A 14,512-nucleotide genomic window follows, 5' to 3' on the forward strand; every position below is an offset into this window, starting at 1 on the left:
GAAAGTTAAATATTGTAACATGATACCGAATTTCCAATATTTTAATGTGATATATTTCGTTAGATTTGGAAAGAAAAACTATACGTCCAAACAATGAAGATATGATTGTCCTGTGATGGCTACTTTGATTCATAATCTTCTTCGTCACCAATAAATGTTTTTGTAAGTGTAGGTAGCAAATATAAAGCATATGTATATGTCAGATATTTAAAATCCCAATAGCTTGTTAAAAAGTAATGTAAAACATTTTTTCAAGAGATAATATTAACCAGAAATCTAAAACTTTACCTCAGCCATAAAATTTACATACAGCAAATACCAAATTTCAGTTTGCAAATAAAATAAATATAAAATAAGTGTATAAAAACGTACCATCAAGGAGTGAGCAGAGTATTATAATTCCTTGTAATGTGTGTGGTTTCACCCGAATATCGGGCGATATCTCACTATCGAGAAGAGCGAACGAAGAAAGGGTCACTCTTTTTTGTGTGTGAGAGGGGACCGTTTTTTCCTAGAGCAAAAAGTCGCTCCTTCGAGGTTAGTGCCATTTTGGCATTAGATGGAGGTGGGATGTCACTCCTTTGGGAATCGGATAGGACTCTTTCGGATTTAGTGTGTTCAGCTGGCTATAGCTTTGAATGAGAACAGAAGTTTTCTATTCCCTTTTCCTCGACTGGTGACCCCTCCCTAAAAATATAACATAATGGTGCTTTGATGAATCATCCTGATATGAATATAGTCCAGATCAAGTCCACAAATTCATAAAGGTTGGTCATAAAGGTTCACGAAGCGGCTGTGACTGTCATTGGCGAAAATCTCCGTCGGCTCACAGGTGACAATGCAAGTTTACACATTTACGTCTCAGTTTTGATGAAGAATCTTTCGAAAGACTGGATCCATGGTTTCCTAATTCTATTCCTCTACCATCAGCCTCTCGGTGGAGCTTTTGGATAGACAGTATTTTAAATGTTCTCAAGCCGCAAAGATACTATACATTTACAAACAGCCATGTCTTGTTCCAGGATTCGAACCAGGGCTCCGCACTATAGCAGTCGACTCCTTTGCCATAATTCCAATAGGGCAGCATAATATATTTAAAATGTGAAATATTTTTAAAAAATAAAAATTTATTAAATACCTATAATTTAATTATTTAATTATGCCTCCCAACTGCGATAAGGGTTAGCGGCGACTGGCGAAGCAAAGGGTCTAGGCTCAAATTCCGGAGAAGACATGGTTGTTTGTAAATGTTAGTGTCCGTGCGGCATGGGAGCACTCTAAATATTCGGCGAGCCGAAAGTCTTCAGGAGAGGTTGGTGCTAAGAGAAGAGAGATGGGAGATTTTGGGACCTGGGATGCTGTTTATCAAAATTGGGGACATAACTCAGCAAAGTTCTACTAAGCATGTTGCGGTAGGCTCTTGCCAACGACAGGCGCAGTCTTGCCCTCCTTGCCACGATGAATTTCGTGGACCTGTGCTGATGTTGCTGTCAGACAAGTGAGGTAAGTCACAACAATAATAACAACAATTATTTAATTACTATCTATTGATTTTTTTATTTAATTTCGCAGCACACTGCGGGGTCTTTAAGAATCTATAATCTTAATTTTCTAAATTCCTGTTTGTACTTTAGAATAGATTCAAATGAGAAAAAAGTAAATAATTAATCTTTCTCAGCATGTTCCAAAAATAAAAATATTCGTGCATTATTTCTTACTTATCTTTACATACAGCAATCAAAGCTCAATGGTTGTCTTTTTATGTACACACAATACTTTCGACAGCCTGTTTCAGACTTTCTGCTAAAAACAATGGCGGCTTAGCACATGATAAGCAGCGATAAAGTGTGAGGAGTATTGTTAACAGAAATGATGAGTTGACAGCAAGGGGGAAATGGAGAAGCGAACACAGTAACAACCTTGCTTGTCTTTTATAACGCATAAAAGCAACTAAGATAATAAACAAAAGCAGATGTCACTGTTTTCTTAATTTAAATTGCCAAGTTTGCTAATTTCTCTTTTACCTTCGAACCAACATAACAGAAACCAAATTTCAAAGATAAAATCAATATTTTTTTAGCAATTGCACAGCTAGGCCACAGTGAGCCTCAGATGTCTCATAATTCTGCTATAGTCCATCTAAAGTATTGGATTACTACCTAAAATACAGGTTCTGTACATGCAGCTCACGACAGGTAAGCTCCCTTCTGCTTTCTCAAGGCAAGCGTTATATAGCATTAGATTCATTTTCAAAAATCCGGGTGTTAAAATTAATTTGCTTTGCAAACAAACTCTTTAATTTGGATGTAAATAAAATTAAATGAGGATGAACAATCTGCGATTTGCATAGATTGTTAATGAAAGATGTATCTCTAGATCTAGGGATGCGCATTTTATCCCTGACTGAAACAAAGTTTTTTTATTTGTTTATTGGAATGATATATTGTACCTTGTAGTCTATGGCTATCAAAATGGAATCTATGCGTCTTTAAACAAGGGTCCTTTTAGTACTAAAGATTAAATTTATGTTCCACTTCATTCCACTGAGCAGAGAAGATCGCGTTGGGAAAAGTTAAGTTGATTTTGAAGAGATGAGAATTCCATACACGCACATAGCCAGACAAGATTGGTTTTTCTCAAAAGTATACAAAATCTAAGATTAATTTAGAAGATTAATAACAGATTACGAGCAAACAATATCAGGTTTTTAGCTATTTACATAATAAAAAGCAACGTAAATACCTACCCTTATCTGAACATAAATAATAAATTTTCAGCGCATTAGAAAAAATTAGAAATGATTCATCACAAATAATAAAAAAAGTATGTTCAAAGATACTATAAAAAATATGTTCAAAGATACATCCAGCGAAAATATATCGTCATTTAAAATAAATACAATCCCGAATTAAAATAAAACCTTTGACTTTAAAATGTAAATGAGTACATTTAATTCTTATTTTAAAATCTTGAAATTTTCTTCTGGAATAAATTTTTAATTTATCAGAATTGTTTTTTACTTTTCTTTCTATTAAGATATGCAGTCTGTTCCGAAGCTTAATTTTTTTTTTTTTTTTTTTTTTTTTTTTTATTGAACCTAACTTGCAATTTCAGTTGAAAAAATATACATGCTAATTTAAGTTTCCCGTCATTCTCCAATGCTGTTAATTATTTATTTTAATTAGCTATTACTGTGCGCAAATCTAGTCTTCTGGATATAGGTTAGCGTATAAAATATTCAAATTAGTTGATTGAAAGTATGTTGCGCAAAGAATGAATGTTGGAATTCAAATGTTTAGTATTGTTTAAATTTGATGTAGCTTATGAGAGGGATTGTTTTGCATTAGCTACGAATCAAAAGCCTCATTCAAGGGAAAGGCAAAAGTGGCAGTTAATTATTAGACTCGAGGGGAAGGATGTCACCCAAGATCTGAATTTCCGCCAAAGTATTATATTAAGAACTTTAACCGCCTCTTAGGCACTGAATCAGCTAGTAGAAATCCTGGTCAAGGCTGGTCAAGACTAACAACAGCATTCAAAAACCGTTTTCTAGCTCGAAGAAACCAATAGTTAAGATCTTCAGGCCGGTACAAGAACTCACTTCAGCCGTTTTACTGTTGCATGGAGACTTCGCCGGGTTAAATGTTATACGAAAAAAATTAATCATTTATGTCCCATATGCTTCATCTTCCAAAGTAACCGTTTGAGGTACTGTGCGTCGTTATCAAGTTCAAGGCACCAAGAGCATTGAGACCATCTTGTGGAGATGTGTGGAGCACGCAAGGTGAAATTGTCTCGTCTCTATTTTGCTGTGTAATATTCGCCCCAAGGTAGGCATCTTTGTGGAAGTTTCTACAACTGGTCACAGATATGTAGACGAAGTCTTGAAATCTCAACTGTATCCCTAAAAAATTAGTGTTGCTGGCACAGAAATTTTGCTAATCGATGGTATTGCGAGTATCTTTATTGTTGGAATACTTGTAAACAGAAGATATCATTCGAATGGATAAGCCACCTGACTCGTGAGATCTGAACCTGTCTGCACATGGGCTGAATATCTTAGGCCGCCGTAGTGCAGAGCGCCTAATTCTTCTGAAACCTCAGGGATTTGAAAAGTGCGCCAAAGCGCAAACGTGGCGCAAACTGCATGCCACGTTTTCCAAAGAAAACGTGGCATGCAGTTTGAAAAGAATTGATCAAGAGTTTGGTAAATTCTATGAAATCAAAATGCGAAATTTACATTTCTGTCGGTGGTAATAAAGTTATACACTATATTAAATGAAGATTTGTTTCAAAACAGCAGAGATGACTTTTTTTCATTATTTTAAAATTTTTACAACTTTTAATTCAGTATTTTGAGATTAATATATTTAGAGAGATTAATAATTTTGAGATATTATATCTATAAACACTGTAATGTATAAGAAAAAATAATTTTAAATCTTTTGGCAATAAGTAATAATTAAATTTCATTTTTTTCAATATCCTTTAATTTTGATCAGCGATAAAAAATAGATGCCTTGTTGTCCAATGTAGCAATTCCAATATTTTTTTTTATTTTTACAGCAGTGGAAAAAGTCTTTATTTGACAGTTTTCCTGAACTTCTGTCGTATGCCCACCAAGTAGTAGTGTCGCTTAATACTGGTAGCTCGGTCCGGAGTTCGAATCCCGGCGAACATGAGTGGTTACATGCGCGCTTTCGCGATTTTTTCTATCTGTATATAAGCCCGCTTCCCTTATAAAGTCCTCTACAAAGGCACCCCTCTCCTTAGGCAGACAGAACTCGAGTGTTTCGCCACAATCAACTAAGCCAAACTAAGCCAAACGTTTTCATTATTGTTGTCTGAGAGTTGTAAGCTTTCCCAAAATGATGCCCTATGAAGATGAGTTTTAATTTTAAGCAATAAAAGAAATCACACGTAGCCAAGATACGTCTATAGGTTTGATGTAGAAGAATTTTAATAGTGTTCTAATCAATCGCTCATGAGAATGATACGTATTACGTGGTAAACTGCCGTGATCAGGGGGCCATGGGTTCGCAGTTTGACGACAGAAGCATAAAGTGATTTTCCTCCATCTCAGTTTATAGCTCGACCGCCTCATCCGCGACCATGACGTATGCGCCATTCGGATCGAATTATTCTCGAAATAAGGTGGAAGGATGGGGACTTTCTTTTCCTCCAGCATAGCTCTTTCCGGAGAAGTAAAGACCTTTCACGTCGCAGTAAAAAATACCACCCCTTTTGGACAAGTCTATGTGTTTTGGCAGAATGCCAACCAGAGTTGCGCTTGGAGACGGTCGAACTATATCTGCGTGTTACTTGGTCTGTATTAACAACATTGTTTTCAATTCGTAAAACTGAAAGACGTCTTGACACCGTTCAGGCTCAACTCTGTCCCTCCCATCCATGAAAGCAATGTGTCACCTGAAGATTCGGACTGAAGACAAAGCAGCATCCGCATAAAATGTCTTCAGCATTTACAGTATTTTAGAACCAAACTTTCCACGCTCTGCACAAGAATTCATCGTGTACTATTAACTGAAACTACTCTGCATTTTCCATCCGTGCTGACAAATCCTTACGCCTTCTCCTAGGATGCAGATTGCGGACAAAGTGTCAGACTGGATTTCCTTCTGTCGCCCCTCTTGCTGTAAACAAAAATATCATTCTAATTTCTTCTAAGACAGATAACGTATTTAATTTTTAAATAATATTGCTTTGTGCACTGTATAAGCAAATTATGAAACATACAACTCTATTAATGTTTCTATAACTATTTTGCTTTCTCTTACCAGTTTCCAAATGAGCAATATGAGACGGAAACTCCAATGTGATCTATTGTCTTAGTATTTCAACAAAAGCTCTACTGGGAAGCATAGTATTGGATTTACTTTAAAGAAATAGACAATAGTATTATTTACATGACAGTAATCCATCTTTGAAAAAAGACAGTTAAAAAAGAAAAGGAATGAAAATCTGAAAGCTTTCGGATTTTATATTACGCCCAAAAGGGCGCTTTTTAACGTTTTGTACGGAACCTTTATTTATTAAATATCGCCCTTACTTGAACCATAGAATTCAATATCACAAAATAATTTAAAAAGAGCATATCGTTAGAATTTTCGATACACAGTCTAAAGCGCTGACGATAATTTCCCCCCCCCCGTGGCACAGTGTTGCCATTGCTCGCTTTGAAATCTTTGAGTTTGTTAATCAAAAATTAGTAAAATTTTTACAAAATTTTAAATAGATAATAAAACAAATTCGAAATTCAAATTTCGGGCTTCCAAGAGCCATGTTCACTTGGAGGACCAGGTTATTCAAAATTTGATGGCCCTAGGTACCATAATATTGACGGCTCTAGGTACTGTAATCTGCATTAATTTGAGAAACATTAATGCATTCATGCATATTCGATTCTCCATTATTTAGTTTCTTTAAATATAATATATGGCGACAATATTTGATGACAACAGTTTGAAAAATGAATCAACGCAGAAAGTGAAACGACGCAAAATACCGTTTTGAGACTAACAGCCCTTTGGGTCTAACGGCCCTTGGGGCTAAGAATTTTCTTGATTTTATTAATAGTATTTCGAAAGGTGAATAATGAACTGAAAAACCATAACAAACATTAAAACATTGAGTGAAGATCCTTCTGATGCGTACAAAAATACCAACATTCACATAACGCACTCGTAGTCTAAGTGAACACTTCAAGGGCTTTCCACGCCATATTTAGAGCAACGCTGTCTGCATTTTGTACTGCACAAGAACCTTTTGGGAGGCACAAATTCTTCTTCTTTAACTATTGAAGCTCACCACATTTAAAAACATTTTTAACGCAAATGAATCAAGCAGATAGCTTTTAAGTGCTTTGAAGAGATATGCATTTTAACGATTGAGATAAATGCGTTTGTTTAAAGCATTGTATCCCTCGTTTTAAACTATATTCATATACTTACAATTCGTAAAATTTCATACATTTATTACAAATAGTTCCTTCCTTAAAAATTTTAGTGTTTTAGTGTTTCCGCAATTGATATAAACCGCAACTTTCAGAAATTCACGGTAAAAAATCTGGATGTCTAACTATCTGTAACAATATATGCATACTTCTCCCTCCAAAAAATAAATAAATAAATTTGTTAAGTATTTTTGTGTCATTTTTGATCGTAAAAGGATTATTTTATTTGTTTATTTAGTTGATTAATTAAATTATGGAATTTTTTCTACTCTTTGGCATTTGAATTGACAAATTTTGACAGATTTTTTTTTTCTTTTGTGATACCCTTATTAAAATTTTAAGTTTCATTAATTTTTGATGAAAAAGTCATTGAATAAAAACTGTCATCGTTAAAATATTACCTTCTGTTTTAATCTTCCAGGTAAATTTCATATTTGGCAAACTCACGGATAAAAATAAATTTAGAAAAAGGAGAAAAAAAGCAAAAGACAAAAAAAGTTAATTTAAGATTAAGTTAATCAACTGCATTATTTTTTTTTCTAATTACGTTATGTAAATATTAGAGGATACGATGTACGCGTATGTGAACGATAAGGCTTAATGATGTCGTTTGTGCAGGGATGCAGTTAATTTTATTTTTTCACATGAAATAAAGATAAGAGATTTTTTTTTTTTTTTTAATGTGAGAAACATATTTAGCACAGTCTTTTCAAGCTTTTGAAATATTATATTACTTTACATTGCCATGCATTTATCATTCAGCGCTTTGGCAGCCTGTTCTCAGAGTGTTGCCATTCGTAAAACATAAGACTTTTAATTTATATTTTAAATTTAAACAGTCTGTAATTACCCGTACTTAATAAATAAAAATATTTAAAAGAAACAGATGCAATTCTTAATAATTAAAATATTTATTTTAATAACATAATTACGCAATATGAATTAAAATATATTTAACTTATAATGCTTTCAGATGATAATTTGTATGAATAGTTTCACCATTATCATCTTAATTAATAAAAAAATATTTCTAACACCATAATTGAAACAAAGCTTCTTTTTAATTTTAATTATACGTAAAATTTTACTCATCTTGTAAATCTGGGCTTAAACTCATTAGTTTCTATTTTATAAAAAATAAACAAAGTTAATTCCGCTGTCTCTAAATTCATAATAATAGAAAAAAATATGTTTTTAATTATAAATTAATTCTTTCCTCTTTCTTAAACCAAAAACCAAGAAAAATATGATGAAATTTGCAACAACTCAAATGTATATACTTCATCAACAGATAAAATGAGAAATTTCACCTTTTCTTTAAGACGGAAAAAGAAATGATATATGAGTTTCCCTAAAGAAACTGACACGTGAGGAAAAAAAAAACGTAAGACTGTGTGGACAAAAATGTGATCTCTGCTAATCGAATACAAACGCTAATAAAACTGTTTAAAAAATAATAATTAAAATAAATTTAAAAGTCTAAAAGCTTTCAGATTTTATAATACACCCAAAGAAACGTTTTTTAACTTTCTGTGCATTACCTTTATTTATTAAATATTCTTTGCACTTAAACCATAAAATTCAATTCAACAGCAATATCGCAAAAGAATTTTTAAATGAGCATACGTTTAGAGTTTCCGATACACAGTGTGCGAACTGGAGACATTTTTTTTTTTTTTTTTTTTTTTTTTTTTTTTTTTTTTTTTTCCCGTACAGTTTTTGCCATTGCTCGCTTTGAAATCGTCGAGTTTGTTAATCAAAATTTCGTTGAAATATTACAAATATGGAACCGATAATAAAACAAATTGCATATTGCAAATTAGGGCTTCCAGATGCCTATATTCTATGGAAGATGACGTTATTCAAATTTTGATAGCTCTAGGTACCGTTGTTTTATCACAATTCCAGAAACATACCTACGTTTATGCAGATTCTTCATTATTTAATTTCTTTAGGGAGATGATATTTGGTAGCAACAATTTGAAAAGTGAAACAACGCAGAAAGTGAATCGACGCAAATTGCCAAAACGAAATTAATAATACTTCTGGGCAAATTGCCCCTTTGGACTAAAAATTATAGGCATCAGCATTAAAATTTAAAAGGCTGTAATAAGTTCCAAATTATAATACATTTGTTTCATGCAATTAGAACATTTATCTAGCTTCCTTACACCAAAAAAAAAAAAAAAAAAAAAAAAACCATCAGGAAAAAAGTTTAATGCTATTGAGTGAAACTTCTGATTCATTTATGGCCACAAGCACACACCAGAAATAAAGAAAACACTAGAGAAAAGATTTACTTGACATTAAATTTAATCCGCAATTTGCAGTAAAGAACACCATGTAAAATGAAGAGTTTACGACGCCACTCGGCATTGAATTTTGCTTTTACCATACCTCCATTTGCATTTTCTAATCCTTATTGTTGACACTAGATGGCAGCACTTAAAAGAAAGCAACATCATAAATTTTACATTATTTTTCACAAATGAAATTTTAAATATTTATATCATTTTCTTTTGCCTAATTTTGTAAACTCACCTGCCTCTTATATTCCCGAAAGTTCTCAAATTTATATCTCCTTTAAATGCTTTACTTCCGTTTCGTTTCATTTTCTACTTAACAAATTTCATTTTCTACACTTAAAGCACTTAGAAACAAATTTGTTGCTTAAATAAAGTAGTTTAAAACTTCATTAATGGGAAGAATCGTCTTATGTAAAGTATGTCTTGAATAATTTTGATTATTAAATTATTTTATTTTCGCTAATTTTAATCAGTAATTGAATCTAAATGCAAATAAAACAGTTACAGGACACTTAATTTGGTAGCTGATTAGGCTATAAAATGAAGCCTTGCCAATTGTAATGTTTGTGATTTAAAAGTTTATGAACGGAAATTTTAGTAGAGCTTGAATTATAAACACAGTTCTGCTTTGTGATGTAACTAAATGAGAATAAAAGTCCTGTTAAGAAACTTCTTCAAAGAAACTTTTGGCTACCACACTTGTCTTAGAAAACGGAAAATAGGAAAAATTTATGTTTTTAGGAAAATAACTAAATCACACTAATTTCACAACTATAACACTATTCTACAGTACAATTTAGGCAGAAAATTTCATGTATTTTTAGGGTTATGAATTGATGCCAACGGTACTGAATGAACAAATTATTAGCAAAAATAAATGATGTATTTCTGTCCTTTTTAACAAGAAAATTTTAATCATAAAAAATAATCAAAGTAAATAGATGACAAATATGGTAAAATAATCATGTTATCATGAGTCTGAAATCTGACTTAAAACATCTCATGAAATGTCAGCTTACAGTCAACATCATCAGTAGTGGAGTTGTCGACCAGTTCAGATTTCTTCTTTAAATAGTTTGTGCTGATCAGCTCACTTAATAATGTCTGATATACTGTATATAAAGTTAAACATTTGATCGTAATTTATATGAATCTTATCTTAATGAGCTGACTGTACTGCAAGATATTGAGCAACGCAATTATGAATATATTTTGTGTTATGCTTCATGTATAGAATGCTGTGAATTGCCAAACAAGACACCTGTACTTTGTATTTTATATTCACAGCAACACGTCACGACTGCATGTTTTTGTATTTTGTAATTTTTTCCCCCTGAATGTGTATTATTAACAGTTTGTTTAAGTTCTTTGTATTAAGTATTATGTTGCATATAATCAAGAGTTATTACAAAAGTCTATTTTATATAATCAAGAGTAATGTTCAATGTAATATGTAGCTAATACTCATAGTGTATTGAGTGTAGAAATACGTTTTATAAAGTATAAAATGTCTTAAGTATAATGCAGTGTTGAATGTGAATGTATTATAAAAATTATAGTGTATTGAGTGTTTTATATATAGCAACGTGTTAACGTGCAATGCGAAAAGGAAAACGTTTAATTAAAAAGTTATTCTTGGTATGTTTTCAGAAGACAGCAAAATTTATGCAACAGTGAATTTTTAGCATAATGTTATTTAATTAAAATTAGTATGGGCTGTACTTTGTCCTCAAATCTGTTATTTCTATTTTGTATATTATAAATACAGCAAAGTAACCAATGCGTATTTCTGTATGTAATTATGTAATTAGTTTGTAATGTGTAATTTTGCTCTTTATTTAATGCCTGTTATATCAAAAACTATGTTTTATATAACCAAGTTATGTACTATATTATCAAGCTTATGCCTTTACCAGCCGTTCTCAACCTTTTGATTACCGCTTATTGTCTACACAAAAATTGAAAAACCTGTAGTACTACCACTAAAGTACTACTGCCCCCACCACTCTTGCACAAAGCTCAGATCGCATAAATTTACGAGTGTTAGAGAAAAAACTCAATCAGGATGTTGAGGTTTTAATTTTTGAATTTAATAGTTAAAACTACTTTGCATCTTTGCGTACCACCTATTTTTCTTTTGCGTACCACCGGTTGAGAACCCCTGGTTTATACAGTCAATTACATTCAATTACAGTCAATTACATTCAATTACAGTCAATTACATTATTCAGAACCTATGTTAAATTGTCAAGAGTAATGTTCAGCATAATATGTAGCATAGATTATTTAGTGTATTAAATGTAGCAATGAGCTTTGTAAATGTGCCTTAGTACAGTGCAGTGATCAATGCAATTCATATTATAAAATGTATAGTGTAACGAGTATGTGCAGCAATGTGTTCACATGCGATGTCAACAGGAGAATGTTTAATTACAAAGTTAGTTTTGGACTGTTTTCAGAGTACAGCAAAATCTCCACAACAGTGAGCTTTTAAAACTGTGTTATTCCATCAAAAGTTAATATGGAATGTATTGTGTCTTCAGATCTGTTTGCTGTATTTTGTATATTCTACTTTATGCAACGCATGCAGAAAAATCTGATACTTTGCCCTTGTATGGCCATGTAATGTCTTGATTTTGGAGTGTAGTTTTAGATAGTTGCGGGATCCAGACGATACCCGAAGGATGGAGCTGCGAGAGCGTAGCAGCTGATCATTATTGATGTTTAAACCTGGCCGGTGTACAGTCTGTCTATCATAAGAAAAAGCGGCCGAGCGGTGAAGTCGCTCAACACTGGTAGTTCGGTCCGAGGTTCGAATCCCACGAACGGTCTGGCTGCATGGGCGTTTTCGTGTTTTTCCCCATGTGTAACGTGTATACTTCCCTTAGAAAGTGCTCCACAAAGGCATCCCTCCCCTTAGGCAGATAGCCCTAGTGTGCTTCGCCATAATTAAATACACCACCACCTATCATAAGAAAAGCTCTCGCCAGTTAGTCTGCAGCTGTCTGTTGCCATAGAAACGAACCTTGATCCATTTTCCGTAGCGGTGTCTTGAAGACGAATGATAAACATTTTTCCCCTCAGCCAACAGTCGCCAAAAACAAAATGACAATAAAGCAACCCTTGGTTCGCTCCTATTTGAAATATATTAGCCCTGTTGCTATAGCGACCGCCACCCGCCAGACACTGTGGCGGGCGCTATTCTTTTCGTAGACAGACAGTAGTTGATCTCTGAGAAATTCTGTTCAAAACAGTAAGCTACGGTTGAAAACCAGTAGCAATTGTTCGAACCGCACGAAGTAAGCGGTAGTGGTTACAATAGCTCGAACACTCTCAAATGTAACAGCAGGTGACAGACGTTTATGTCATTGACGAAAGTGGCGCTAAATGTGCAGCAGCAAATAGCTGTTTCAACGATATCAAATGCATAACAAAATAATCGTGAGGCCATAATGCAGCAGTTTTGTTACCAACTACTTGGGAACAGAGTAAGCGGCTTATTACAGTCTTTAAGACTAAGAAGAGGAAATGTAAAAGGACTGTCGGCAACATCAATGCAAAAACATTAGTAAGAATTTTGGAATCTTTCGAAAACGATGGATCCTGGTCATAATACTATTATCACATTATTCAGACCATGTACAGCCATGTTTTTTAATCACCTTGTACGTTATTGAACTCTACACGTTTTTCACTGCTTGACACAATAACATTTTCATTGATCAAAACATTTACTGAAAATGGATCAAAGAAAACACGCAGATACGCTTAAATACTATTCATATTTAACGTTGAATGTAAATTATAAACATTTCTCACAGAACACAGACTAAAATCACTGAGCAGCAGATTCAGTAACACACCCAATCTATATCAGAATAATTTCTCCGAAAATATGTCTCAAATATGTTTTTAGGAGCTGGGTTCCTCAAAACGTGTTCTGAAAATAATCTAAAATGTTACTTTATTGGTGAGAAATCGCCAACTTGACAGTAAAATTTTTCAGCAAATTTAAAGGAAGACTTTTCAGCCAACGTATATGATTATCTTTAAGCTATTTTCATTATTTGAAAGTAAATTGCGCAGGATTAGTAAAATAATATATGAATTAAGCACATATAAACTATAAGTCTCCATATAGTGAAGAGTTCACAAAATAACACTCACATACTAGATGAACATACAGTTACTTATGCCCTAAAAAAATAAATATGTTTATAAAACAATGCACAATAAAAAAAGCAAACTTCATATACATAAAAAACAGATTCAAACAAATAATAACAATTACTTACTTTAATTGCAATATTACTTTAATTAATAATATTATAAGGTATTTTCCCGCCTTCTTAGCATGCCTTCGTGGTGTAGTAGTCAGCACGCTCGACGCTTATTCGAGAGGTCCGTGGTTCGAGTCCTGGCCAGGGCATTGCTCATTTTTCACCTCTCCTGCTTTCAAAAACTACCTAATGTCTCTACAATGTTAACTATCGCATAATCGATTCGAAGAGAATGGGCTACGAATGGATCAAGAAAATAATTGGTTTTAGATATGAAGACATGTTAAAGCCGAAAAAACCCGAAATTAGGCACCTCAGCCTCAAAATACTTGGTTGAACTGTGAATCAAAGAAAGAAGTTAACAGTACTATTCCAGCGAACCAAGAGGCTAAAGAATCTTGTTTTTTTTGGTCTGCAATACGTATTATGCAAAACAACTTCAACCTGGATTAGGAAACTAAAATATTCATGTGACTTTTTTATTAAAATATTAAATTTATGAAGGCGAACTGGGACCGAACGCAATATCTTGTATTTCAATAATGCATTCTCAATGATCTTTTTCCATAATAACATCAAAAATGGGTATTATTTCCACCTCGAAAACACAATTCTGCACGGAATCACTTTTGACTTAAAACTGTGGCCTCTATCGATTGCCACCACATAAGGAAAGAGAAAAATCTAAGCACCAACTCTTAATAAAACGGTGTTTTGCCAACCAAGATAATCTGATTTAGATTCACTTACGAAAGTGGAATTGCCTCTTCATCTTAATAGCCTGGGACTTCGCGATTGGTTTCTTCCCTTTTTAATATATATCTCTCTCTTTTATACTTCATTTTGCAAAGTAAAGGAAGACTATAATTACGGAAAATGTCGGCTATTATATTTCAATGGAAATATCCATTTTGACAGTGTCCGAATTCATTTTGACGATTTTTTTTTTTTTTTTT

At 33.1% G+C, this 14,512-nt stretch overlaps 1 protein-coding gene across 1 annotated transcript in view; it reads left to right on the forward strand.

The window, feature by feature from the left end:
• The first annotated feature begins 2,136 nt into the window (after positions 1 to 2,136).
• The window catches only part of LOC118200750 (tumor protein p53-inducible protein 11-like), a 116,333-nt gene continuing 103,957 nt past the window's right edge, over positions 2,137 to 14,512 (forward strand). The window contains exon 1 of the mRNA XM_085821635.1: positions 2,137 to 2,195. The gene's annotated coding sequence lies outside the window, so the exon portion shown is untranslated. The remainder of the gene's footprint in view (positions 2,196 to 14,512) is intronic.

Source organism: Stegodyphus dumicola, chromosome 8, assembly GCF_044657685.1.
Source record: "Stegodyphus dumicola isolate Sdum_Otavi_A_Nest chromosome 8, ASM4465768v1".
Taxonomy (NCBI): Eukaryota; Metazoa; Arthropoda; class Arachnida; order Araneae; family Eresidae; genus Stegodyphus; species Stegodyphus dumicola.